Below are 26,953 nucleotides of genomic sequence, written 5' to 3'. Positions count from 1 at the left end.
AAACTCCATTCACAGCGCTAGACAACATCTAGATTGTTGTCTGATCAAATAACAGGACCATATCCTAGCCAAGTTGACATATAAAATTAACCATCACATGCATTTAACTTTCAAAACCCCGTGAGGCCAAGATTTCTTCCTCGATTTAAAGACAAAAGAAGTAAAATTCAAACATGTTAATGAATTTTCCCATAGTTGCACAGCAATACTTTTTTACACAATTTACCTAGTTTGAGCACTGACGGTCAGCAGGTGCTATGCTAACACCTCTACGTTGTTAATCCAGTTGAGATAGCTATTATTTTTATTATCTCCATTTTCTAGGTGAGAACACTGAGACACAGAAAGACAATGGAAATTTACCAGAGCAAAACAGTTTTTAAATAACAGAGCACAGATTTAAAACATGGAAGTTTGAACCTGTGGTCCTCACACAGAATCACCAAGAGGACTAGTTGAAACAAATTGCTGGGCCTTACTCTGGAACTGAATCAGTAGGTATGGGGTGGGCTCAAGGATCTGCAGTTCTAACAACCTCCCAGGTGATGCTACTGTGACAGGCCTGGGGACCACACTTAAAGAACCAATGCTTACATCCCCCCATGGAGGCAGCGCTGTATGACCCAGGCGAACTGTTCACAGAGAAGAAACCTGCCTTCCAGGAAATCCCCCCATTGTGTGAGAAGCCGGAATAGTGCAGAGAAAACATAACACTACAGTGTGAGAGAGAATAAAAGGCTGCAGGTGGAGAGAAAATAAAAAATTCTACCAACACACACTGGAAAAGACCTTTCTATCAACCTGTTGCAGAACCCATTCCTATAGATGTCTAGGAAGAGAAATAATAAATCATTAATTGCCATGAATAAGCAAAGACAACAAGACAGCTCAGAAAGAAAATGAAAAGTCTCCAGAAAATGAACTTAAAGACATGGAAATAGGTGACTTAAATGACAGAGAATTCAAGATTGCAGTTCTTAAAAAACTCAATGAGATGCAAGAAAACACAGAAAGGCAGTTTAATGAACTCAGAAACACATTCAAAGAACAAAATGAACATTTTACCAAAGAGATTGAAATTTTTAAAAAGAACCAAATAGAATTTCTGGAGATTGAGAACATAATAGAAGAAATGAAGAATGAAATAGCCAGCTTAGGTAGTAGAGTTGACAAGATGGAGGAAAGAATCAGTGTGACATTGAAGAAAGAAATCTGGAAATGATACGGATAGAAGAAGAAAGAGACTTGAGACTTAAGAGAAATCAAATTCTACAAGAACTTTCTGATTCCATCAGAAAGAACAATATAAGAATAATGGGCATACCAGAAGGAGAAGAAAGAGACGGGAACAGAGTATATTCAAACAAATAGTCGATGAGAACTTCCCAAACTTGTGAAAAAAATGGATCCTCAAACCCAAGAAATAAATAGAACACCTAATTATCTCAACCCCAACAGTCCTTCACCAAGGCACATTGTATTGAAGCTGTCAAAAATCAATGACAAAGAAAGAATCCTCAAGGCAGCCAGGGAAAAGAAGACGGTAACTTACAATGGAAAGCCCATTAGAATATCATCAGATTTTTCAGCAGAAACTCCACAAGCCAGGATGGAGTGGAACCAAATATTCAAACTATTGAAAGAGAAATTATGAGCCAACAATAATATATCCAGCAAAGGTATCCTTTAGATATGAAGGAGGAATAAAGACCTTTCCAGATATACAGAAGCTGAGGGAATTTTCTAACACACGACCTGCACTACAAGAAATACTGAAGGAGGCTATTCAATGAACATCAATAGGGTTAATTTGTGGCAATCAAAACATAAAAGAAGGGAAAGTAAAGGCCTGAACCGGAATTTGGGAATGGATAAAGTAAGCATGATGAAGAAAATGGAATTCTCTAAATATCAAAATTTCTTTTACATACACTTAATGGTAACCACTCAAAAAAATCCGGAACTGAAATATATGATGTAATGAAAGAAGAAACAGAGAGGAACAGTCATAGAACACCACCACACAGAAACAATAGACAACAACAAAAAGGCAAAGAAACAATCGAGACACAGTCTTAACCAGAAAACTAAAGATAGAATGATAGGAAATCCTCACATATCAATAATCACCCTAAATGTAAATGGACTGAACTCACCAATAAAAAGGCACAGAGTAGCAGACTGGATCAAAAAACTAAACCCAACCATATGCTGCCTCCAAGAGACACATCTCAGCTACAAGGACAGGCATAGACTCAAAGTGAAAGGGTGGAAATTGACACTTGAAGCAAATGGTACCCAGAGAAAACCAGGTGTAGCCATACTGATATCAAATGAAACAGACCTCAGGATAAAACAGGTAACAAGAGACAAAGATGGACATTCCATAATGATAAAGGGGACAATACAACAAGAAGACATAACAGTCATCAATATTTATGCACCCAATCAGGGAGCAATGAAATATACCAAGCGACTACTAACAGAATTAAAGGGAGAAATTGACCAAAACACAATTATAGTACGGGACATAAATACATCATTGACAGCCATGGATAGATCATCCAAACAGGAAATAAACAAAGAAACAACAGCCCTAAATGACACATTAGATGAAATGGACATAATTAACATTTATAGAGCACTTCATCCTAAAACATCACATTATACATTTTTTCTAGTGTTCATGGAACATTCTCAAGGATAGACCATATATTAGGACATAAAATTAGCCTCAGCAAATTTAAGAAGATTGGAATCATACCAAGCATATTCTCTGATCACACGGCTTTGAATTGGGTATCAATGGTAAAAAAAGAAAGCAGGAAAAAACACAAATACATGGAGATTAAACAACATCCTCATAAAGAACGACCAGGTCAAAGAAGAAACAAGAGATTAAAAAATACACAGAAACAAATAAGAACAAAAACACATCCTACCAAAACTTTTGGGATACAGCGCAAGTAGTTTTAAGTGGGAAATTTATATCATTACAGGCCTATCTCAAGAAACAAGAAAAATCCCAAATAAATAACCTCACACTACACCTTAAAGAACTAGAAAAAGAACAAATGAAACTCAAGTTCAGCAGAAGAAAGGAAATATTAAAATTAGAGAACTAAATGAGATAGAGAACAAAAAGACAATAGAAAAAAATTAATGTGACAAAGAGCTGGTTCTTTGAAAAGATTAATAAAATTGACAAACCCTTGGCTAGACTCACTAAGAGAAAAAGAGGGGAAGTTATCACAGATGCCACAGAAACACAAAGGATCATCCAAGAATACTATGAAGGATTATATGCCACCAAATTCAATAACCTAGAAGAAATGGACAAGTTCTTACAAAATTATAGCCTTCCTAGGCTGAATCATGAAAAACTGGAAAATCTAAACATCCTGATCACCAGTAAGGAAATTGAATCAGTCATCTAAAACCTTCCCAAAAGCAAAAGTCCGGGACCAGATGGCTTCACTAGTGAATTCTACCAAACCTTCAAAGAGGATCTAATATCTGTCCTACTCAAACTCTTCCAAAAAATTGAAGAGACAATACCACCTAACTCATTTTATGAAGCCAACATTACCCTGATACCAAAAGCTGGTAAGGATAACATAACAAAAGAAAACTACAGACCAATATCTCTGATGAATACAGATGCAGAAATCCTAAATGAAATTCTAGCAAATCAAATGCAACAATACATTAAACAGATTATTCATCACGACCAAATGGGGTTCATCCCAGGGGCACAAGAATGGTTCAACATACGCAAATCCATCAATGTGATATATCACATAAACAAAATAAAGGACAAAAATCATATGATTATATCAATTGATGCAGAAAAAGCATTTGACAAGACACAACATCCATTTATGATTAAAACACTTAATAAAATAGGTATGGAAGGAAAATATCTTAACATAATAAATGCCATATATGACAAACTCTTGGCTAATATCATAATTAACAGTGAAAAACTGAAGCCCTTTGCTCTATGTTCTGGAACATGACAGAGTTGGCTCCTATCACCTCTGCTTTTCAACACAGTGTTGGAAGTCCTCGCCAGAGCAATCAGGCAGGAGAAAGAAATAAAAGGCATCCGAATTGGGAATAAAGAAGTTAAATTGTCACTCTTTGCAGATGACATGATGCTATATATATAGAAAACTTTAAAGACTCCACCAAAAAGCTATTACAAACAATAAATGAATACAGTAAAGTTGCCGGCTACAAAATCAACAAACAAAAGTCCATTGCATTCTTATACACTAACAATGAAATCTCAGAAAAAAAATAAACAATTCCTTTTGCAATTGCAACAAAAATGGTTAAGGGATAAACGTAACCAAGTATGTGAAAGACCTATATGCTGAAAACTATAAGACATTTTTAAAAGAAGTTGAAGAAGACACAAAGAAATGGAAAGACTTTCGTGCTCATGGATTGGAAGAATAAACATAGTTAAAATGGCCATATTACCCAAAGCAATATACATATTTAATGCAATCCCCATCAAAATCCCAATGGCATTTTTTTTAGAGAAACAGGACAAAAAAATCATAAGAATTGTATGGAACCACAAATGACCCCGAATAGCCAAAGCAATCCTAAGAAAAAAGAACAATGCTGGAGGTATCACACTCCTGACTTTAGCTTGTACTACAGGGCAACAATAATCAAAACAGCATGGTATTGGCAAAAAAACAGACGCATAGACAAATGGAATAGAATTGAGAACCCAGAAATAAACCCACATAAACATGGATAGATAATTTTTGACAAAGAAGCAAAAAACATATAATAGAGAAAAGATAGCCTCTTCAATAAATGGTGCTGCCAGAATTGGAAAGCCACGTGCAAAAGAATGAAACTGGACTACTATCTGTCACCATGTGCCAAAACTAATTCAAAATGGACCAAAGATTTAAGCATAAGACCTGAACCTATAAAATGCATAGAAGAAAACGTAGGTACTAAACTTATGGACCTTGGGTTCAAAGAGCATTTTATGAATTTGACTCCAAAGTCGAGGTAAAAGCTAAAATAAATGAATGGGACTATGACTATATCAAACTTGAAAGCTTCTGCACAGCAAGAGAAACTATTGACAAAATAAAGAGGCAACCAACAGAATGGGCGAAGATTTTTGCAAACAGTACCTCCAATAAGGGGCTAATACCCAAAATATACAAGGAATTCATACAACAACAAAAAAACAAACATCCCAGTTGAAAAATGGGCAGAGACATTTCTCCAAAGAGGACATACAAATGGCAAATAGACATATGAAAAAATGCTCAACATCACTAATCAGAGAAATGCAAATAAAAACCACAGTGAGCCATTACCTCACCCCAATTAGAATGACTATCATCAACAAGACAAATAGTAACAACTGTTGGAGAGGCTGTGGAAAAAAAAGAACCCTCATACACTGTTGGTGGGAATGCAGATTGGTACAGCCGCTATGGAAGGCAGTGTGGAGGTTCCTCAAAAAATTACGAATAGAACTACCATATGACCCAGCAATCCCTCTCCTGGGTATCTACCCAAACAATCTGGAAACATTTATCCATAAAGACAAATGTACTCCAGTGTTCATTGCAGCTTTATTTACAGTGGCCAAGACATGGAAACAACCAAAATGTCCTTTGATAGATGAATGGATAAAGAAGTTGTGGTGTATATACACAATGGAATACTATTCGGCGGTAAGAAAAGATGAAATAGGACCATTTGTGACAACAAGGATGGATCTTGAGATTATAAAGTTAAGCGAAATAAGTCAGACAGAAAAAGTAGAGAACCATATGATTTCACTGATATGTCGTATATAAATAGAAAACAACAAAAGAACAAGACAAACAACTGAAAGAACAACAACTCAAACATAGACAATGGTTTTGGAGTTACCAGAGGGTAAGTGGGGAGGGGGGAGCGGGACTCTAGAAGAGGGTAAAGGGGGTCTAATACATGGTAATGGAAAGAGAATTGACGCTGGGTGGTGAACACACAATGTGAGATACAGATAATGTATTACAGAATTGTACACCTGAAATCTATGTAACTTTACTAACAATTATCGCCCCAATAAACTTATTTAAAGAAAAAAGAAAAGTTACTAAAATGAGTTTGTATCCTGACTTGACCAAGAGTTAACTGTGTGACTTTGGATCACTTCTGTGAGTATTTTGTGCCTCATCTATAGAAAAATGCAAAATAAAACAATAGCCAAAAAAAAACCCAAAAAACCCAATGCTGTACATCACTGTTCTGTGTTCTGCTTCACATGACAATCAGCAGGACTGGGCCAAAGTGCATACATTCCACAAACATTCCTGAGCTCCCCCCGCCCCCCATTTACCAGGTATAGCAGTTCTATTCACCAAATCTGATGTGTGTAGGGTGTTCCACAGCCCCAGACAATTCTCTAACACCAACTGGGTATACTACAATCCAACTCAATTCTTACACTACCTACCTGGAGATAGCATCAAATCCCACAGGTTCAGGGCTCAGTCCCACAAGACCCCTCCTTCCCCCATTTCAAACGCCAATTACAAGTCCTGGTTATCACCTGTGATGTTGACCGACGGGCTGTCAGGTGCCCACCCTCCCCCTCAGGTTCAATTAATTTGCCAGATTGGCTCACAAAACTCAGAGAAACATTTTACTTACGAAATGACCGGCTTATTATCAAAGGATAGGACTCAGGAATGGCCAGATGGAAGAGGTGCATTGTGCAAAGTACAGGGAAAGGATGCAGAGCTCCTATCCCCTCTCCAACCGTGCCAGCCCCAGCGTCTCCAAGCGTTCGCCAACCCGGAAGCTCCCCAAACCCAGTCCTTTGGTGGTTTTATGGAGGCTTCATTACATAGGCACGATTGATTAAATCATTGGCCATTGATGATTGAGGCAACCTGCAGCCTTTTCTCTCCCCGGAAATCAGAGAGTGGGACTTGAAGTTCCAACCATCTGTGGTTGGTTCTCCTGGCAACCAGCCTCCATCATTAGGTATTTTCCAAAAGTTCCCGCATTGACATAAACCCAGTTGTGGTGGAAAGGGGCTTATTATGAATAACAAAATACCCATTTCACCTTAAAGGCTCTGAAGCAATGTCAGGAACTGAGGACAAGAGACCAAATATCACTGCTCTTATTGCTTAGGAAATTTCAAGGGTTTTGGGAGCTGTGAGCCAGGAACCTTGGACAAAGATTTGTATTTATATTTATAACATATTTACAATATAGATGTATAGAGGTATATACAGAGGGTGCCAAAAAAATGTACACACATCTTAAGGAAAAAACTATATTAAAATTATGCTGATGGTAACCACTTTGAGCACCTCTTGTAATTGCAGAAGTCAAATGTGACTTGTACTCATCTTCTGTTATCGGTATATATTGAGTATTACAATTTTAATACAGTTTTTTCCTTTCTTAAAATGTGTATACATTTTTTGGCACCCTCTGTGTATATAAAATAAATCACTAAGACATAGAGATAAAATGATGACAAAGTGGTCATGGGCTCTGCTCTCAGGACTTTGCCAAGGCCTGGAGGATTAGTTTTGTGAGTGTCATGCGGGGTCTCTGCTCCTGCTCCCCGCACAAGAATGCAGGATATGGCGAGACCAAAAAGGAACACCCACGGAGCCATGGGTAGGGGGTTCATACCACTACAGTCTCGCTGGAGGCTGGGTTGGAGACATAGGAGGCAGGAGCCACACGATCCATGCAATCCGCCGTCTGCTTCTCTGCCAACCAACCAACCCCACACCGTAGCCACGGCCGTTATATCAGTGGCTAATGGCTAACCGGTAACAGCTGATGGCCAACTAGTCACAGCTGATGGCCATCTACTACCCGAGCCAGCACCTTCCCAGGTGAGGCCGAGAGCCTGGAAACTACTTTCTGGGATTCTGTCCCCAAAATGAGGAACCTCACTAAGGATGGGAGGTGTTCCCAGCAGGAGCTCCGGGGTCAGGGAAGAAATCCCAGAAGAAGCTGATGTCTAAACTGAGACCTGAAGGAAAAGCAGGAATTAGACAGGGGATTCTAAAGAGGAGGCATAGCGTGTCCAAGGCAGGGACACTAGAGAGGCCCAGCGGGAAAGGAAGGGTTTGCACACTTGGGGAACCAAAGGTAGTTCAGAAAGCTCAGTCATCATATTTTGCTTATATCTTCTTGGTACATCATCATACAATTTGTACTATATATTTTGTGTCTAGTTTTCCTCATCTGTAAAATAGGAATGAAAATATCATATTTCCTGGGTTTAAATTTTAAATTTTAACATTCACCATTTTAACATTCGTGAAATCAGGGTGTTACTATGGATTTGTACATTTCCTGTTGTTGTTGTTTTTGTTTTTTCCTGCTTTCTTGAAAACTATTGGGCACCTGATGGTGTCTCAGAATTAAAGAAAAGTAGACTCGTTTTTGCTTTACTGATCTCTTGGGGCTAAGAGAACATGAGGCTATCAAATGAGAATAAGGCCCACAGTGGCTCTCAGATTTCACCTTAGCATCACCGGGGGAGCTTTTCAACACTACCAATGCCTGGCCCCCATCCCCAGAGACCTGATTTTATTGATCTGGAGTGGGAATTTGGTGGGTTTTTTTTGTTTGTTTGTTTTGTTTTTTAAACCCATGTGATTCTAATGTACAGCCAAGGCTAAGAAATGATGCCACCTGATTCTACAGCAGGAGTCAGCAAACTACCACCTGTGCCAAATTGGACCCTGTTTTGCTAAATACAGTTTTATTGGAACGCAGCCACAGGCACACATTTGCATGCTGTCTATGGCTGCTTTTCCATCACGGTGGCACAGGGGAATAGTTGCAGCAGAGACATTGTGACCCAAAAGTCTAAAATGTTTATTATTTGGCTCTTTACAGAGAAACTGCCAACACTTGCCCTAAACCATTGCTACTCAAAGTGTGGGTCTCACCTCAGCACCTCTGAGAGGCTGTTGGAAACAGAATCTTCAGCCCTGTGAATAGTCCGCAGTGGCACTACATCTAGAGTTTGGTTTGTGAACACATCAAAGTTTGAGAAACCCTGCCCTATGCCCATCTGACCGCTGCCACCCTCTCCAGACCCTTTTCCACCCCTCCACCCTTGCTCAGGTCTTCATTGCAATGCTACTTCCTCAGGGAGCACCCCTCCTGTACTCATAAATTAGATTTCCTTTGTGATTTTTCTCTCATGGCACCTTACTATTGTTCTTTATAGCTCTTCTCAGATCTGTGATTAAACCTTCATTTGAGTGTTTATTTCCTTTACTCCCCACTAGACTGAAAGCCTCAGGAGGGTGGAAACTGGGTCTCCGGGCGTGAGAAAGGTGTAAAGCGAAATAGGTGCTGCTTCCAAGAGGGAGTAATGAAATGAGGAAAGGTTACCTTGGAAGTAACTTAATGGGAAAGAACAGAACCAATTATTCTGCAGACCAGGGAGGGTGCAGCCTAGAAGGTCCTGGATGAAGCAGCTTGTTTAGGTTTAATTTTCTCTTTTTGCGTTCCAGGGTTAAATAAGATTCAATCACACAGAAACATTGAAGTGCTTTAGTAACCCTCTGCAGAGCAAGGATCCAATTTTACCAGCTGTTCATTAAGTGAAATATCCATATATATACATATAAATTGGGGATTTAATTAGAAAGGCAGAGGTCCAAGGATGTGCTCATTGCTTGAGAAAGTTACATTTCACTCTCTTTTCCCTTCCAAGAGAACCAAGGAAACTCCTAATTGCATTCTATTCTTTTTTCCCCTCTTAATCACAGCTTGCTTCAACTGTGTGTGTTTTTTTTCCCTCAAAATGCCCTTCGGGAATGAACATTTTAGAATAGCTAACTTCTTGTGTGAAGATTAAGCGCACCAGCTGCTCTTGTCTAAAGCTGTCCTGTCTCTCAAACCAGAACACAAGTCAGATGGCTTAGGCCCTCTTTCCTTGTGGTCCTAGGTACAACATTCACCAATAGTGAAATAAGGTCAACGATTTTGCTGGAGAAGAAAGCAAACTCAAAGAAGGAAAGAAGAGATGTCACACTCAAGGTGCCCCAATAGAGCCTTAAAGGTGATTAGAATAATGCTGGCTGCCATTTGTGTGTGCCTGGCTCAAAAGAAATATTTGAAATACGTTTTGGTAACCCCCACTCCCAAATGAAAGAGCATAGTGTTTGGAAGGGGCTTCACTGTCAGAGGGAAAGCAGCCTGAATGAGGAATGTGTAGACACGGGTTCTAGTTCAACCTGAGAGGCTATAAGCCAAACCGTTAACTTAAACTCTCAGAGACTCATCTTCCTCCTCTGTAAAATGAGGTGGTTTTAGTATACTTACTTATCCTTTCATTTCTTTATGCCAGGCACTGTGTTAGGCAGCTGGCAGTCAATGAAAAGTAAAGCCAATGTATCTGACCGTCCATTGAGGGAGAAAGGTATTTTTGGAAGAATTACATCAATAAATGTAAAGTTACAAGGGTGTTATATGCTGTAAAGTAGAGGTTTCTCTAAGACCCCATAGTCAATCCATCAGTAAGTCTGGTCAACAGTGCCTTCAAAATATATTCCAAATTTAACCACTTCTCACCACCTCCCACCCGTGTCCACGCCAGCATTGCTTCTTGCCTGGATTACTGTACTAACAGATCTCCATGTTTTGACTCCTACCCTTCTTACTATAGCCTTCAAGCAGCAGTAAGAGTAATCTTTAAGACCATACATTAGATCAATATCCTCATGTTCAAAATATCTGATGACTTTCCATCAAGCTTAGATTAAATTCCAATACCCTATGTATGGCCCATAAGGTTCTGTACGATACAGGCCGTGCCCCATGATCTCTGAACTCATTTTCTTCACCCTCCTTCTCATTCCCTCCAGTCCAGCCATACTGGCCTCCTTGTTTTTCTCAAACGTACCAAAGTTGTTCCTGCCTGGAAATGGCCTTTCCCCCAGGAAGCCTCATTCCGCACCCATATTCACTCAGGTCCCTGCTCAAATGTGACTTCCTCAGAGAGGCTTTTCGGATCATCCAATCCAAAATAGCCTCCCACTTCCTTCTAGTCCGTCACTAACCCCTTAAATAACTGTTTTTGCCCCCCTAGCATTTAACACTACCTGGAAGTTATTTGTTGACTTCTCTATTGTTTATACCCTCCCTGGAGGTGGGACTTTGTCCATCTTGTTTTCCAGGACCTAAAGTAAAGCTTATACATAAAAAAGGTGCTTAATAAGTATTTGTTGAATTATCATATACTGTGATGGAATATAAGAAGGAGAATTGATTAACTCAGAGAGATCAAGAAAGGCTTTCTCAAGGGACTGTTATTAAAGCTAGTGTCTGGAGAAATGGTGAGAGATAACCAGGGTAAGAGGAGTCAACCAGGAGGGAGGAGAGCTTGTGTAAAGGTCCTGTGGCAGGAAGGAGAACACAGTGGTCGAGGAATCAGAGGAAGTCCTGTGTTAATAGAACACAGAGTGAATGGGAGCATGACACTCAGTGAGGCTGGGAAAGAGGTGGCCAAGCTATGCATGGCTTTGCAGGATCTACTAATCGTTTCTGACTGTATCCCAAGATCAGAGGGAAGTTATTAAAGGATTTTAATTGTGAGGAAGGGTGGGGGAGGACCAGTCACTGTTTTCACAAAAAATACTTGAAATGATTTGAAAGACCCATTTTTTGCTCTGAAATTCTAGGATTCTATGAAAAGTCACACAGCAAAATGAGAATGGACTTTTGAAAATATTACCCTATGTCAATTTCAGTGACAGAAATTTAAGCTACTGGGTTTTGTAGCTACTCAAACATCACCACCTTGGTACTTTATGTTCATGTTGAGATCAGCACTCTTCCTTTCTTCCCTCCCCTAAGAGAGATATATGGGGTCAAAATGTCCTCTTACCAAGAAAAATATGACTTCTGAACTATTATTCCAAACATACAGGGGTCTAAGTAAAGCATCAGCATTGGAAGCCTCTAGACTTTTAAAACACACATTTTCCCAGCTTACCCAGCAGAATAGGCAGGTAGCAAGGTCAAGGTCTGGGTTTTACCACATCCTGAATTTAAATCTCTCCCCTGGACAGAAATTGATACGCCTTAAAGCTTCAGATCCTCATCTGTGGGAGGGTGATAATGCTGGTACTTTCCTTACTGGGTTGTTATGAAGATTAAGTGTGATAATGTACATAAAGTACTTAATAAATGCTGAGCTAATTGATGTAACTCCCTGGATTATTCAAAGATCCACCATGTGAAGAAACCTGGAGTCAACCATCTCCTTCTACCTGGGGTGGTCATCTCTTGTTTTCTGGATGAATCTAGTAGCATGGCTATATGTCTCCTTTCTCAGTGGGGAGTTTAGACATGCAATGTATGAATCACAAAGTCTCTTTCAGTGTCTAGTGCACGACCCAACTCAACACCATCCACCATCAATTTATCTATTTTTCTTAGTATAATGACTATGGGTTTCCAAATTTGGGGGCTATATAGAAGCAAAGGGAGTTCACAAACTTTGTGTGTTGAAGTGGGGTGGGGCACCCCTGGCCCAGTGAGTGTGACAACTGGATTGCCATAGATTTAGGTAAGTGCTCTAAAGCAGTAACTTACCAAATAATACCTAAAAGTCCTTAAAGTGCCAGACAGCAATCTGAGGTGTTGATACCCAACCAATTATGCACTTAACTCACGGCCTACTACTAAAATCTAAAAAGTTCTATGCTTTAATCATTGACCCATGCAAGCCAGTTAATTTGCTTCGTTCTTGTCTCCACCCAGTTAAATCACCAGCAAATGTGCATCAGGGGTGGTGAGCATATTCATGACAGGTCCCTGGAGGTCCCATTATTAGGTGCTAATAGTGCTGTTTTAGGATGACAGCAGTAATCATGGAGAGGGGGAAATCAAAGGGGAATGGCAGTTGGGAATAATTGATTAAGGCAAAACTCTTGGAAAAAGCTCCTCAGTTCAGAAACTGGAATCATGGCACTAATCCAGGAAATGCAGATGTTGAAGCTTGAGAAGAAGGATTGTTTGGAAGAAACTGTGTGAGGGAATTAGATGCCATTATATGCTTACATTTCCAAAAACATATTCTATGCGCGGTTTGAAAGGACATCAGAAAAGCAGGATGTTTTTAGCTAAATGACACTTTCCTTCCTCTGGGTTCCACCCAAAGCCCTCACATCAAAGTGAACCTTTAACTTATACCTCCTGAAATGCGTGGCTTTTACTGTCTCAAAACATCACAGGATCAAGTCCAGCATAGTACTTACCTTGCTATATCCAAAGGAATGATCACTTACTGAGCACCAACTATGTGCCAGGGACCAAAAATCCATAATTTCATCAAGTCCTTTCAATCACCCTGTGCTTGGATGTGGTTTCTACTTTAAATGAGAAAACTAAAGTTCAGAGAGCTTATGTGACTTATCCATGGTCATCAGCTAGTAAGGAACCTGATTTCAACTCATTTATTCATACAACAGATATTTATTGAACATACAGTAAGTGGCTAGCACTGCAGGTAGCCTGGTGAACATGAAAGACAAAGTAATCACAGTTCAGTGGGAGAGCAATATGACTAGGGAAGCCCAGGGGACCCAGGGGACCCAGGGCAGGGTACCGCCCTAGTGAGAGGGTCCAGTAATGATTTCCTAAAGAATGCACATACTAGCTAAGCCCTAATGGGAGAGACAGAGTTAGCCAGATTTAGAGAATACTAAAGTAGAGGAAATTCCAAATGCAAATGGCAGGAGTTGGGAGAAAACAAGGTCTCCTTAAAAAACTGGAGGGTTAGGAGTGGAGGATTGGAAGAAATAGGAAGGCATGAGGCAGGAGAGGCAGATAAAGGATGGATGGTGGGAAGACTTTCAACCACAGTAAGGATTCTGGATATTACCCAAAGGCATTGGAGCATTTTAAGCGAGGAAAGTACAGGTTTTAGGAAGCTCACTAAGGCTGAAAAGTGGAGAATGCTAGAGGAGCAAGACCAGAGGCAGTGAAGGGGATTAGGAGATCATGTTGTTGGGGTGAAAGAAAGGATGGTGTTTGGGAACGAAGAGCAGAGATGACAGGGAGAAGAGAGAGGTTTGCAGAGATCATAAGGAAATAAAGTTATAAGACTTGGTGATTGACTAGCCGGGATTATTGATGAGGGCTCGGGAGAAGGACAGGACTTCAAGGCTACTTCAGAGTTTTCTGGTGGGGCCTTTGGGTTGTGCCATTCCTGGGAAGAGGAGATTTGTGGGGAAGATAATTAATACCATCTGGGATTAGTTGGGTTTTTGGTGGAAAATGTTCAAGTGACTTGTGGGCCATTAGATACCTGGGTCCGGAGTTCTGAGGAGAGGTCTGGCCTGGGGGGCGTAAATTAGAAAGTAATTGGTACATGTGATGGTTAGTTTTATGTGCCAATTTGACTGAGCTAAGATCCAGTAAAACATTATTTCTAGGTGTGCATCACCTATGAGCATGTTTCCAGATGAGATTAATATTGGCATAGATAGGATGAGTAAAGTTAACTTTGACCAATGAAGGTAGGCACCCTGCATTGTGGGGCTGAAATGAACAAACAAGCAGAGGAAGGGTGAATTTGCCTGTTTGGCTTGAGCTGGACCATCCATTTACTCCTGCCCTCAGACGTTGGCACTCTTGGTTCTCAGGCCTTCAGACTCAGGCTGAATTACAGCACTGGCTTTCCTGGTTCACTGGTTTGCAAATGGCAGATCACAGGACTCTCAGCCTTCATAATCACATGAGTCAATTCCTACAATGAATTTATTCTTATGTATTTCCATAAATATCTTATTGGTTCTGCTTCTCTGAAGAACCCTAATAGAGAAGGTAAATAGTGACCAAATCTGTGGAGGAGATAGAAACACCCAATAGAAATACAGAGAGGCCAGTTCCATCTTTACAGAACACATGTTTGAATCACTTCTCATCACCAGCAGAATGTGTTCTTTCTCTAATGATGGGGTCACACTGAGCACTCAACAGTCCTGGGGTCACCCTGAGCCCTCACTGATATCTCCTTCCATGCCCCCATGACAGAGCTCTCAAATTTTGTCCTGAGCCAGTACTGTTTCACTTGTGTCTGGGTCGGTTAGGTTGTTGGTTGTGACCTGATCCTGAATTCCCATTCTATTCTCCAGAGTGCAAAGCAAGAGTTCCATTCTTGATTCAATTTCTGGCTAAAATGAAATCTACAGTACACTTATAACAAAAACACTGCATTTACTGAATCAGTTAACAAGTTTCTCGCAGGTTGGGTTTTCCCCAAAGCAGACTCTGGGCAAGAACTTGTGCTATTAGTTAATTTAGGAGGTGGTTCTGGAAGCACTAGAGGAGCAGGGAAGTGAAGCAGGGAAGAGAAGGAAGCCCATGGAGAATTGTTTATGAGCAGGTTGGTTACTATTCTGGGTAGCTGGAGCTTATTACTTTGGAGACTTCTGGCAGATCATACCAAGAGTTGCTCCCCCAAGGTGTGAGAGAGCTGGGCCATTTACTCACCAACTTGTATCTGTTATTGGGTGAGGGGTTGCTCCCAAAGGTGTTAACCCAGGCCCTTCTGGCCTACTCCACATGAGTCAGGCATGCTCCCAAGGCCAGAGAAAGCCCTCAGGCCTTTCCAGGTGCTTGAAGTAAGAAGCTTCCAGCATGCACCGAATCAGTGAATTCAGGGATAATGTGGGCAGGGATCTGTTATCATCTGTTAGCCAGCAGAGAAGATTTCCTGAACAGTAAGGAAATCTGCTACAATATATAACATCATCTTCTTACTATTATGGGTTTTAACTGTTCTAGAGACATGTGGAAGTAAATGTGATTATGGAGTTAACTACACATGCTGGTTTATGGTGAGGTAGGGGTACCAAAAGATGGCACATGGACCCTTTGACCCACTGTGGGATCGTTTTCCACCAAACAAGAATTGCCAAAAGTGACTTACCCATGATCTTCAAAGTTTTATTGTATTTGGAATTGTGTAATGGAGATTTTCAGTCAGAATTTCTTGCCAAACATTAATCAAATTGTTTCTGAAGGACTTGTTAAGTGATTAGCTTATGGTTTTTCAAGCCAATACAAGTGCCTTTGCCAACTAACCCGGGCAAAATCTTTCCCTTCAAAAGTCTAGGATACAGTACTTAAAGCATTACAGAATCAAATATCTTACAGTCAAATCAATACCCAGTCCTCAATTATAAATGGTTAAGGAATGGTTTAAGTGTATATTTAATGTCTTTGCGACTTGAGGGGAATGTTGAGGTTTACGTTCCTATCCCCTCTACCTTCAGAGCATTTGGGAAAAAGCTTTCTATTCATGGCAAAATTAAATCAGTAAATTTCCTTAGGCTTGTTATTTGGAACCATGAAAAGGATTAGTTTTTAGAGTTATCTCAGTCAATCAAGACAACTCATCCGTTAAAATTTAGAGTCAGTAATGATAGATCAGCTGTTTTTCACTTTAGCAAAAGTGAAGATCAGAAGTCAAACACAAGTAGAGGTGAGAAGGCCTCCTTTATCTTGCCCGAGATTTGCATGTTAGTGGATTTTCTAAGTGCAACTGCTCTGGATTTACACAAGAAGCAGACTTCAGCAAGACTTTTAATTTTTAAGTCATTAATTTATCAAATATTTATTGAATACCTACTAAGTGCTGGCTACTACGGGCAGTGTCAGGGATATGAGAGACACAAGAGATCTTTTCTTTTGTACAGGGTTTATGTTAGTCAAACAGTATCCATTTTTATTCATGGTAATCTCTTCCATATTCCCCTGCCAGGGCCTTGGGGTTACCCCAAGAAAACACAGGTTTGGAAGGAGGGTGAGGAGTGAAGAAAGTGAGACCAAGACGCTCTAGGGATTATTTCTTCATTTAAAAAGTTTAGCCTTTAATTAGTTCCTGTTTTGTAAAGGATCTTCTATGCCTTTTTAAGTCTTTGTCCCCTTGAAGAACTTAAGTTTGCTTTTGGGTCTTTATTTTAAAATTCTGAAAATTCAAATATAGTATGTTTCTACTGAAAGTAGAAAGATTCTTTTATTATCACAAAACCATTATCCAAAGAAACTAAAACACTGAGTGCACTTGTCAAAACCTTCTACCGGCAGGAACAATTTGACTTCTCTAGGAAAAGTTTCCCCAAAGTGTAAAACATAAAATATGAAGAAGTATGTAGCAAAATCACAGAAAAATTCGAGGACCATATGATTTCACTCATATGTGGGATATAAAACTGAAAGAAACAAAGCAACAAGACAAAGGAACAAAAAACTCATGGACACAGACAACAGTCCAGTGGTTACCAGAGGGGAAGGGGGATGGGGGAGGAAGAAGAGGGTAAAGAAGTCAAAGACATGATGATGGAAGGAGAACTAACTCTGGGTAGTGAACACACAAATGCAATATAATGATGATGTATTATAGAAATGTACACTTGAAACCTATGTAATTTTACTAACCATTGTCACCCCAATAAATTTAATTTAAAAAATTAAATTAAAAATTTTAAAAAAAGTATGTAGTAAAATCAGAATAGCCACAGCTCCCAAACATCTCTTCCATGATAACAATATGCCTGATAGTGCTTTCCTTCAATAATTTCTACTGGAACACTTCCAAGGGGAAACGGCAGATTACAACATTTGGCACATCATGTATTACTGTTAATCATGTGTCAACATCCATGGAAACAAGGTATTTCAGTGAGGTCAAAACACAATAAATTGGGCTCAACGTTAATTGAAGTTTTGGAATACTTCCATTTGCCGTGATGCTTAAAGTTTACAATCATCATACCATTGCCTTCATTTATTGAGCATTATACCTGGCATTTTATAAGGATCTTCTGATTTTTTTCTCACACATCCCTGTGAGGTAGGTAGGTATCACTGCTCCACGTGACAGGTAAGAAGACTCAGAGGGTTAAGTGAATGTCCAAGCTAGTCTGTAACTTGAATCTAGACCTGTTTCAGAGCAAAGTTAAATCATTTCCTACTTTAAATAACAACAACAAAAAGGTCAGGAAGAGGGAAAAACATTCTGGGCAACATTTGATCACTCTGGAAAGGTCTTATATTCATGGTACTTGTAAAAGTAGAAGTATAGAAAATCTAATCTTCATACTTATTTCTTAGGACTGTAGAAGTGAGTGATCTTTGGTTGCAAACACATCCTCATTAGTCTGGACCACTTTTATTTATTTGCAGAGGGTATAGCTGGCAAGCACATATTTTTGAGAAACTCCAGGGGCAGAGGATATTTACTGACAAGGAAGTTTGTTTGTTTTTTTTTCCCCCCGTCATTTAAAAAAACATTATATTAGTAGGACTACATAGTATACTGTGTATATAGGTGAATAAACACACCAACTTTTATCCACAATTCTTGTAACCTGACCTTCATTCGGTGACTTAATTAGCTGCTCTTGGCATTGTCTGTGCAAATAAATAAATAATCTCTTTATAAACATTCCAACTATTCTAATTTTTCTGAAACTCAGACTATCTGAAGGGAATGGGAACAGTGGAAATTGCAAGTTTATTATGTTTTTGAGAATTGTTTCACAAGAAAATTTAGTAAAAGGTTTTTGTTACTAAAAAAAAAAAAAAAAAAAAGCTAAAGATGATTCTCCAATGAGTGCTTAACATAAAGTCTTCCATGTACATCATAAAATTTGACTTCCCGTGGAACAAAGTCCAAACATATACTTTTGAGGGGAAGATAAGCTTTCTTTTCAGGTTCTCCTCTGCACATATATATTTTGGAATAAAATGAGGGAGGAGGGAGGAAACTGACAGCTTCTTTTATAACAGAACAAAAACCAAAAAACTTTCAAGGCCATGTATTTTAAAACACTTTATTTAGACTCTTCAGGATTTTTACGTAGGTGGTCCCATCTAGGGGACACTAAACAATAAGTTTAACGTTGTAACTTCAAAATGGCATACTTGAAAATTTTACATCAAAAATACTACTCATTAAATAGATTCTGTCTTTTAAAAAGCAATGTGACTGCTGTTTCTGTAACTATAGAAATTCTTGACAAAAGACTTCAAATATCCTTTCTATCTCAAGTCTTTTGATTTTCACTGACACCTCACATATTCCTAATGAATATCACCACCCATCTCCTCTGTCTAAACTCACCCTCCCGCCCTCACCCCCCACACCGGCAAAAATCATCTTTAAATACCTTCACAGAGTGGACTTCTAGAAACAGAAATGAAAAATCTTTATCACAAAAGGATGCAGAATAAAAGAAATCACTTCCTACTTCCAATATTTTTCCCCTCTTCCAGCCTGCCTCCTCCCCTCAACAAAATTATTTGCACAGTTGATACTGAGCCAGGTAGGTGGGGTTCCACTTATTGCAGAATGTTACTGGGCATTCCTAAAAGGGCCCGTTTTTTGTGGTCTTCTCCCCTCCCTCCAGACAATAAAACCCCAACCATCTTTAATGAATTTGGGTGGAGTGCAAGAGCAAAAGTACAGGCTGTGTCTGTGCAGGTTTGGGAGTGACTTTTCCTGACCCAGGCTGGTTAACTTCATTCATCCATTCCCTGTGTAGTTCTGGGTGCCTGCCACACATCAGTTCCCGTGCTGGGCTTGGGGACACACTGTTGGGTGAGGCATCTCTCAGCTTTCCAGGCACTCGGATGGGTGATGGGGGACAGGGAGCCCAGAGCAGAGAGTGACAGCAGAGTGTGCTGCAGGTTCTCCAACAGAGTGATGCAAAAGACTAAAACAAAGATGAGGTGAGGGCAGCTAACAGCCTGTAGGAGCTGAAAAGCAGGAGGCGATTTGGAGCTTCTGAAACTCACTTCTTTCCATCACCACAGTCCTCATGCAGCCCCTCCACCTAGCCCAACTCTCCCATGCAACTACTGACCACTTGCAAACGTATGTCTGGCTCTTGCGGTCCCAGCAGACTTCAGCTCCAGGACTTACCTCGGGGAAACTTCCACGCGGCCCCCAGCCCTGTGCTTTCCAAGCCCTGGGCGGGTTTTCTCGCGATGTGCTCTGAGCGGACAGAGCGCACCGCCAGGAGCGCACAGCCGAGTGCCCCCGCCTGTAGGGAGACGGAGGGGACTTCGGGAACAGCAGAAGGGACGGGAGGCAGTGCCGGCAGCCTCTCGCCTCTCGATTGTCCCGTGGGCTGGCAGCAGCTCCCACGCCCCTCCTTGACGCTATATAAACGCTTCTCCCCGCCCCTGCCCGACCCTTCCCCGCCCCGGCCGCCCAGGGTCCAGCACATGTCCTCGGAAAGGGGTGAAGCCTTAGGGAGGAGATGGAGTGGGAGTTGGGGAAATATGGGGATTGTAACTGCCCTTCCAGTTTCTCCCTATGTGGAACCTCTACCCTCTGCTCCAGACCTTGGGAGGATATTGACCGCGGAGGAAACGGGGGCGTTTGTGGTGAGCACCTTTGCGCGCAGAGGACGCGCGGGGCGCGCGATGTGAGGCGCACGTCAGTTTGGAACTGCTGTTGCTTAGCGGGTTTGTCTGTGTTTCGGGGTATTCTTGCAGAAGGCAGGGGCTAGCAAGGGAGCTCTCGAGTCTCGGGGTGGTGGGAACTCCTACCTCTTACCCGTGAAAAGAGACAAGCCCCTGTGTGCCTCATGATTGAGGTTAAGCGCCATACGGGGCCAGGCTGCCTAGGAGAATATCCTTGACTCCTTTGTCCACTGAATTTTTCTGACTGTCCATTTGTTAATTAAAACTTATTCATTTCACAAACATTAGAGCACGTAGTATGTGTTACTATTAAGTGAGACCCGAAACCAAGTCAGGCTCTCAGCCTGGAGTCTGTCTGAGGAGGACAGAGATTGAAACAGGAAAACAGGGTGGTAATTGCCGGATGGGGCAAGTGCTTATGGAAACATAAAGAAGGGATTCTAACTCAACCTTGGAAGACCAAAAGAAGCTTCCCCAAGGTTATTTAAATTAACTCCAAACTGAAATCTAGAGTGAGCTAGGCATAAAAGCAGGGAGAAGAGGGTCCCAGACAAATGGAACAGAAGCTGCAAAGAAGCTGTGGGAAGACACAGGCAGCACTGCCCCTCTTGAGTGGAACCAAGAGTGTGTGTTTTTAAAAATCCTAGATTTTTTTTAACAAAAAGATGAAAAGTCTTAGGAAAGACAAACCTATAAGTGGTAAAACGTAGCTGAATGCAGACAGTCTTGCTCTGGAGTGTGCTGTGTAGCGTAGAGTGTCAACTTGGCAAATGACAAGTTCAAAAGTGATGAATGGGGGATTCCTCTGGCATCTGGGCCATAACTTCAGGTCTTAGTTAGACAGTCACACACTACATCTTTGGCCAGGTCCTGAACCTCAGTTTCTTTCCCAGTGTAATGTATATAAATAATAAAAACACTTTCTCATGTCTTTTGTTGAGTGTTTTGAATCATGAGATGTCACGTTGTGGTTCATAGACTTGGCAGAGCAGCATCAGGACAAGTGGCTTCACAATGGTGACTCTGGTGTGGATTCCTCGGCCTTGGTGCAAGCGAGGCTGGGAGAACATTGGAACAACAACAACAACAACAAAAATAGCAAACACTAGATCATCTCAAATTATTATTGCTTTTACCTAAGATGATTATAATTAAGTAATTCATGTTTTCACAGTCTCATCTAGTATTATTATTTTAAAAAATACAGTTCAGAAACATAAGTGTACTTTCTTAATCTCAGGATCATTATTGAAAGAGGCAGATGTAATTCCTGGTGGCAAGGTTTCTAGCCAATTGCCAGCCCACCCAAAGCTAGTTTTAAAAGTACCACACATAAAAAAAAAAAAATACTTGCTGTTAAATGAAAAGAGATTTTAGAATATCAATAAAAAGAGTACCACATATGCAAATAATGCCCCCCCCCTTTTTTGTAACCCCATAGGAAATACCAATCTAATACAAGGGTTTCTGGGAGTCATAAGCATGTGACCCATGGCTTAGCCAGCATCAATGATCATGTCAGTTCAGTTGGCCAGCTTGATAGCACTGCCTTACCAACAAGCCAAGTCCCCTTGACATACTGTTTTTGGGCATCTCAAAACACTCGGTCTTATGTCCTGGATCTTTTGAAGTCCAAACCAATCATCACAAACTTTGACCAGCACTCAAAGAATTAGGCTTCCTTTCACCTAGACTAAAGCAAAAAGACAGAGAAAGAAAGGTCCTTGGATCTTACAGATGCAGATGGTTGCCTAAAGTGACCCAATTATGCAACCCTCGATTTCTGGACCAGAGAAACGATGGGCAAGTAACCAGTGTTCTTTGTTGTATTTTTGGAGCTTTTCAAGGAACATCTGTAACTCAAGAGGAAGTTTGGTGCTATACGTGCTGGAATGGCTTTTTTGGAGCCCATGACAACCTCATCAAACTGATCATGAGTTACATCAGAAGACAAAGGCAACACAACCTAATCTACACGTAGGAGCTGGTCAACCATGATGAGCCTTGTCCATTCAGAATTCAGCTTTTGGGAGAAAGTCAACTACCATTAGCCTGGGGATAGCCATGTTGTCTTCTGAAAGGTCTCAGAGCTCAACCCAGCTAGACCTGCACAGTTCAGACCCTCAGCTGCTCAGGTTGCCTTGTATTTGATCTTAGAAAATCCAGTCTTCTCCTTCACCCACTGCAACTCCTGCCAATTCATCCTTCATTCTTCTGACAGAGGGATGTTTCTAAACCACACATCTGATCACTCTGCTGACTTAATGCTATAAAGGGCTCCCCACTGTCTGCAGAGCAGGGCCCAAACTCAAAGCCCTTTATCTCTCTCCCCATTCTTCCTTCTCCCCTCATATCCTTCCATTCTGCCACACTCCCACCATTAATCCTGAGCTCCAAACCCTAGTAATGACCCACATTGACTGATCTCATACTGCTTTCATATATCCTTGCCATTGTCAAGGCTGTTTCCTCTGCATTTATTTACTTATTCATATATATATATATATATATATATATATATATATATATATATATATATATTTACTATGAGCCAGGCACTGTGAAAGATTGGAATCATTTTATAATGATAATCTATATACTCTTCATCATAAATTAAAATAATATATCCAATCCAGGAATTTTATTTAATTTACTCAAATTGATTTGTTTATTAAACATGTTTTATTTCTTTTCCAACTTTGACACGGCACAATGATTCCTGCAAAGAAGGGCAGTTAGAAGTAGGGCCGTTCTGCCATCAACGAGGTAATGACCAGAGAATACACCATCAATATTCACAAGTACATCCACAGAGTGTGTTTCAAGAAGTGTGCCCTTTGGGCACTCAAAGAGATCCAGAAATTTGCCATAAAAGAGATGGGAACCTCAGATGTGAGCATTGACACCTGACTAAAGAAAGTTGTCTGGGCTAAAGGAATAAGGAATGTCCCATCCCGACTCTGGGTGTGGTTGTCTAGAAAACATAATGAGAATGAAGATTCACCAAATAAGCTCCATATGTTGGTTACCTATGTACCTATCACCACTTTCAAAAATCTACAAGCAGTTAATGTGGATGAGAACTAACTGATGATTGTCAAATAAAGTTATAAAACTGCAAAAAAAAAAAAAAAGGTTTAAACATCTAACATGTGGTAGCTGCTGTATTAGACACTTAAGATGTAATCAGCCATAGTCTCTGCCCTTAGGACCTTAGAGGCTACTGTGGAGGTGGATAAGTAAGTGAATTATTAATGTGACAGGGATCTGTCACATGCACTGGGTACTATGGGAGGAACCATGGAAAGAAGGTGATACTTGGGATCAACATTGGACCTGGGGTTGAGCGAGGAAGGTTGAGAGAGAGACGAAACAGTTTAAAGGAGCAGCATGTATGAAAGCATGGAAATCAATTGTGGCTGCACAATGAAGGCTCATGCTATAAAAATAAGATGAGAGAAGTAGGTGGGGTAGGTGATGGATTGGATGCAAGTAAATGAAAGGAGTCTAGGATAACTCTCAAGTTTCTGGCTTGCAGCTGTAGGGAGGGCAACACCACTTATAGAGATGAACATAGAAAGAGGAGGTTTAGGGAGGGAGGTTGAAGAAAATGATTCTATTTTTGATATTTTGAGTTTGAGATGCTTGGGAGCTGTCCAAATGGTGATGCTCAGTGGCCAGATGGATACATACTGGTCTGGGGCTTGGAAATGAGGCCTCAACTGGAGACATGGATTTGAGTTCATCATAAAATTAATAGTTGAAGCCATGGGTGTGTATGAAGTAATATAGGGAGAGATCATTCCTTCATCATTCATTGAAGAAATCTTCACTGAGCACCTTCTCTCTCCTTGGGACACATCAGGGAACCAAACAAACAAGATTCCTGCTCTTTCGGTGCTTGAGGAAAGAGGATTGGGAGCACCTTATTGGATGGCAGGGGAAGATTACAATTTTAATGCAGTGATAAGGTGACTTTGGGCAAAGTCTTGAATAGAGATGAGAAATAAGTCCTGGGAGATACCTGAAGGAAGAGTGTTCTGCACAGAAAGCATAATCAGTGCAAAGGCCCTGAGGCAGGAGCATGGCTGGTGCATTTGAGCCAAGGGAAGAGGCCAGTGTGACTCGAACAGGGTAAGTAAACAGAGTAGAAGGACCTGAAATCAGAGAGGAAATGGGAAGGGGGGCAGGTCATGCGGAGCAATGGAGGGTTTGGAGAAGAAGAGTGACATTGTATGATTCCTGTTTATAAAGGGGACAGGGACTGAGATCAGAGTCCCGGAATATAGCTGACATTTAAGAAATGGAGAGAAGAAAAGGATCTTAAGACTGTCCAGGACGTGGAGAATAGTTGTGAGAGAATGGCCAGCAAGGCAAAAAGACACCTGGGAAGAACCCTGTCTTGAAGCCAAGGGAGGACAGCTGTGTAGGAAAAGACTTGGGATGGAGCCAAAGGTCACAGAGAGGTCAGGAAGAATATGGCTTGGGAAGCATCTTTTGGATTTGGCAGTCAGAGAATTCTGTGATGGCTGCTACAGAAATGGGTGGGTGGAAGTGGGAGTCAGAACTTGGTGGCCCATTGAGTGAATGGGAAATGAAGAAGTTGCAGGACAGCAGACTCAGGAAATATGGCAGAGAAAGGAGAGGTAGGGTTGGAACTTCACCAAGGCCTGGTACTGGGGGGCAGTTCATCTTACTGATGATAGCATAGCTTTTATTTCTTGGAAACAAGTAGAGAACTTTTGTGCTCATCAAATAGGCCAGGAATGGGAAAAGGAGAGTGCAGAAGAGATCCACATTGCAGAAGTTCTGAGTCCCCACTTTATAACACTAAATAGGCTTCTAGCAAAGAAGTTAGGAAGTGGGGAGGGTTCTGGGACAATCTCTAATTGTACCTGAGGGATTCTAAAGTAATAGAACAAAACCCCAAGTTGGGTCGGTGAATTTGAATCTATCACCATTGGTGACTGGCTTTTGTTCGCCACCCATCCCCATTCTCAGACAAAGGTAGGCTCACTCAAGTTCTTATTACAGGTGGTAGGGTGGGAGAGGCCTGTTAGGAAATAACTGTCTTGTTGTCTGTCACTGGGGAAATTGCCAGTTACACTCAGTTGCACACAGTATAAATTTCACTATTTTTACTTTTGTGCCCTCTGAGACCTTAAAGAATATCCAGAAACATTGGTTTTTATTAATCTTGCAATAATAATGCAACCCCAAATTTTATGCAGTTGATTTTCTGACCTGCTTACCATCTCATGGCAGGAGCTTACTTGTACGATTACTTACTTAAGGTATATATTGAATCAGTCAAAGAGAGGTATATTTTTTAAGCCTTCTGGTTTTGAATCAGTTGTGAAGTCAGAGTAAAGGAAGACATTTTCCCCATTCAGACAAATAATTGTTAAGAAGCTGGAGACACTGAGTCAGATTCTCTCATTGTGTGATTTACTCCTCTAGTACAATTCAGTGAGAGGTCAATTCACTCTTATAGGCCATTAGGGAGTAATTAGGATTCAGCAGAGATTTTCTAAATCCTCCTCTCAAGACTAAATTATATGTATTCTGCTTTGAAGGGACAGAAAACAAATAAAACACACAATGGAGTGAAATTCCTCTCATCTTCCATAAGAAAACCCACTGGCTCCTATAATGAAGCCAAAACTAATCGTCCAAGGCTGGCAAGGGAGGGGCAGCTGTACTTTGTGAATCTGACCCCTGATTGTGGGAACTTCTCCTCAGAGATGTTGCTATCACTCCCAAGTATCTCACCTTCACCCTTTGGCCCAGGAGGAGGCTCACAAGCTTTCTCTTAATTCCTCAATCACAATCAAGAAAGCCCAAGACAACCCTACAGGATTGTCTAAAGACTTAGGATAATAACAGAGAAATAATAATAACAACAACAATGATAACGACAGCAATTAATCAACCTCATGAGGTAGGTATTTTTTATAGATGAGGAAACAGACACAGAAACTCAAGGATGCTGCCCAAGCTTAGTTGCAACAGCTACTAATTGTTGAAGCCAAGATTGAAACACAAGAAATGAACCAGGAAGTGAATATGGGGATAATACCATGTTTCCCCGAAAATAAGACCTAGCCAGACAATCAGCTCTAATGCATCTTTTGGAGCAAAATTTAATATAAGACAGGTCTTATTTTACTATAATATAAGGCTAGGAGTCTTATATAATATAAGACCAGGTAAAATGTGATGATATGATATGATATGATATGATATGATATGATATGATGTAATATGATATGATAAAGACCGTGTCTTACATTAATTTTTGCTCCAAAAGACGCATTACAGCTGATTGTCTGGCTAGGTCTTATTTTCGGGCAAACATGGTATACAAACAACCAAGCAATCTGACATACAAGGTATGGGTAATAGATTGTGTTTCTAAAGATGGTTGCAGCAATATCTCTCATATTTCTGTCTCTGCATATCGATTAAACATAATTTC

The 26,953-nt window shown here is 40.6% G+C and overlaps 1 protein-coding gene and 1 pseudogene across 1 annotated transcript in view; one reads left to right on the top strand and one right to left on the bottom strand.

Annotated features, from left to right (window-relative positions):
- The window catches only part of COL6A6 (collagen type VI alpha 6 chain), a 105,870-nt gene extending 85,705 nt beyond the window's left edge, over window positions 1-20,165 (bottom strand). The window contains exon 1 of the mRNA XM_019725970.2: window positions 19,970-20,165. The gene's annotated coding sequence lies outside the window, so the exon portion shown is untranslated. The remainder of the gene's footprint in view (window positions 1-19,969) is intronic.
- A 3,022-nt stretch (window positions 20,166-23,187) lies between these two features.
- Window positions 23,188-23,562, top strand: LOC109444554 (large ribosomal subunit protein eL31; annotated as a pseudogene).
- Window positions 23,563-26,953: the final 3,391 nt, after the last annotated feature.

Source organism: Rhinolophus sinicus, linkage group LG10, assembly GCF_036562045.2.
Source record: "Rhinolophus sinicus isolate RSC01 linkage group LG10, ASM3656204v1, whole genome shotgun sequence".
NCBI lineage: Eukaryota > Metazoa > Chordata > Mammalia > Chiroptera > Rhinolophidae > Rhinolophus > Rhinolophus sinicus.
The sequence above is the reverse complement of the archived record's forward strand: the minus strand, read 5'-3'. Positions and strand labels throughout refer to the sequence as shown.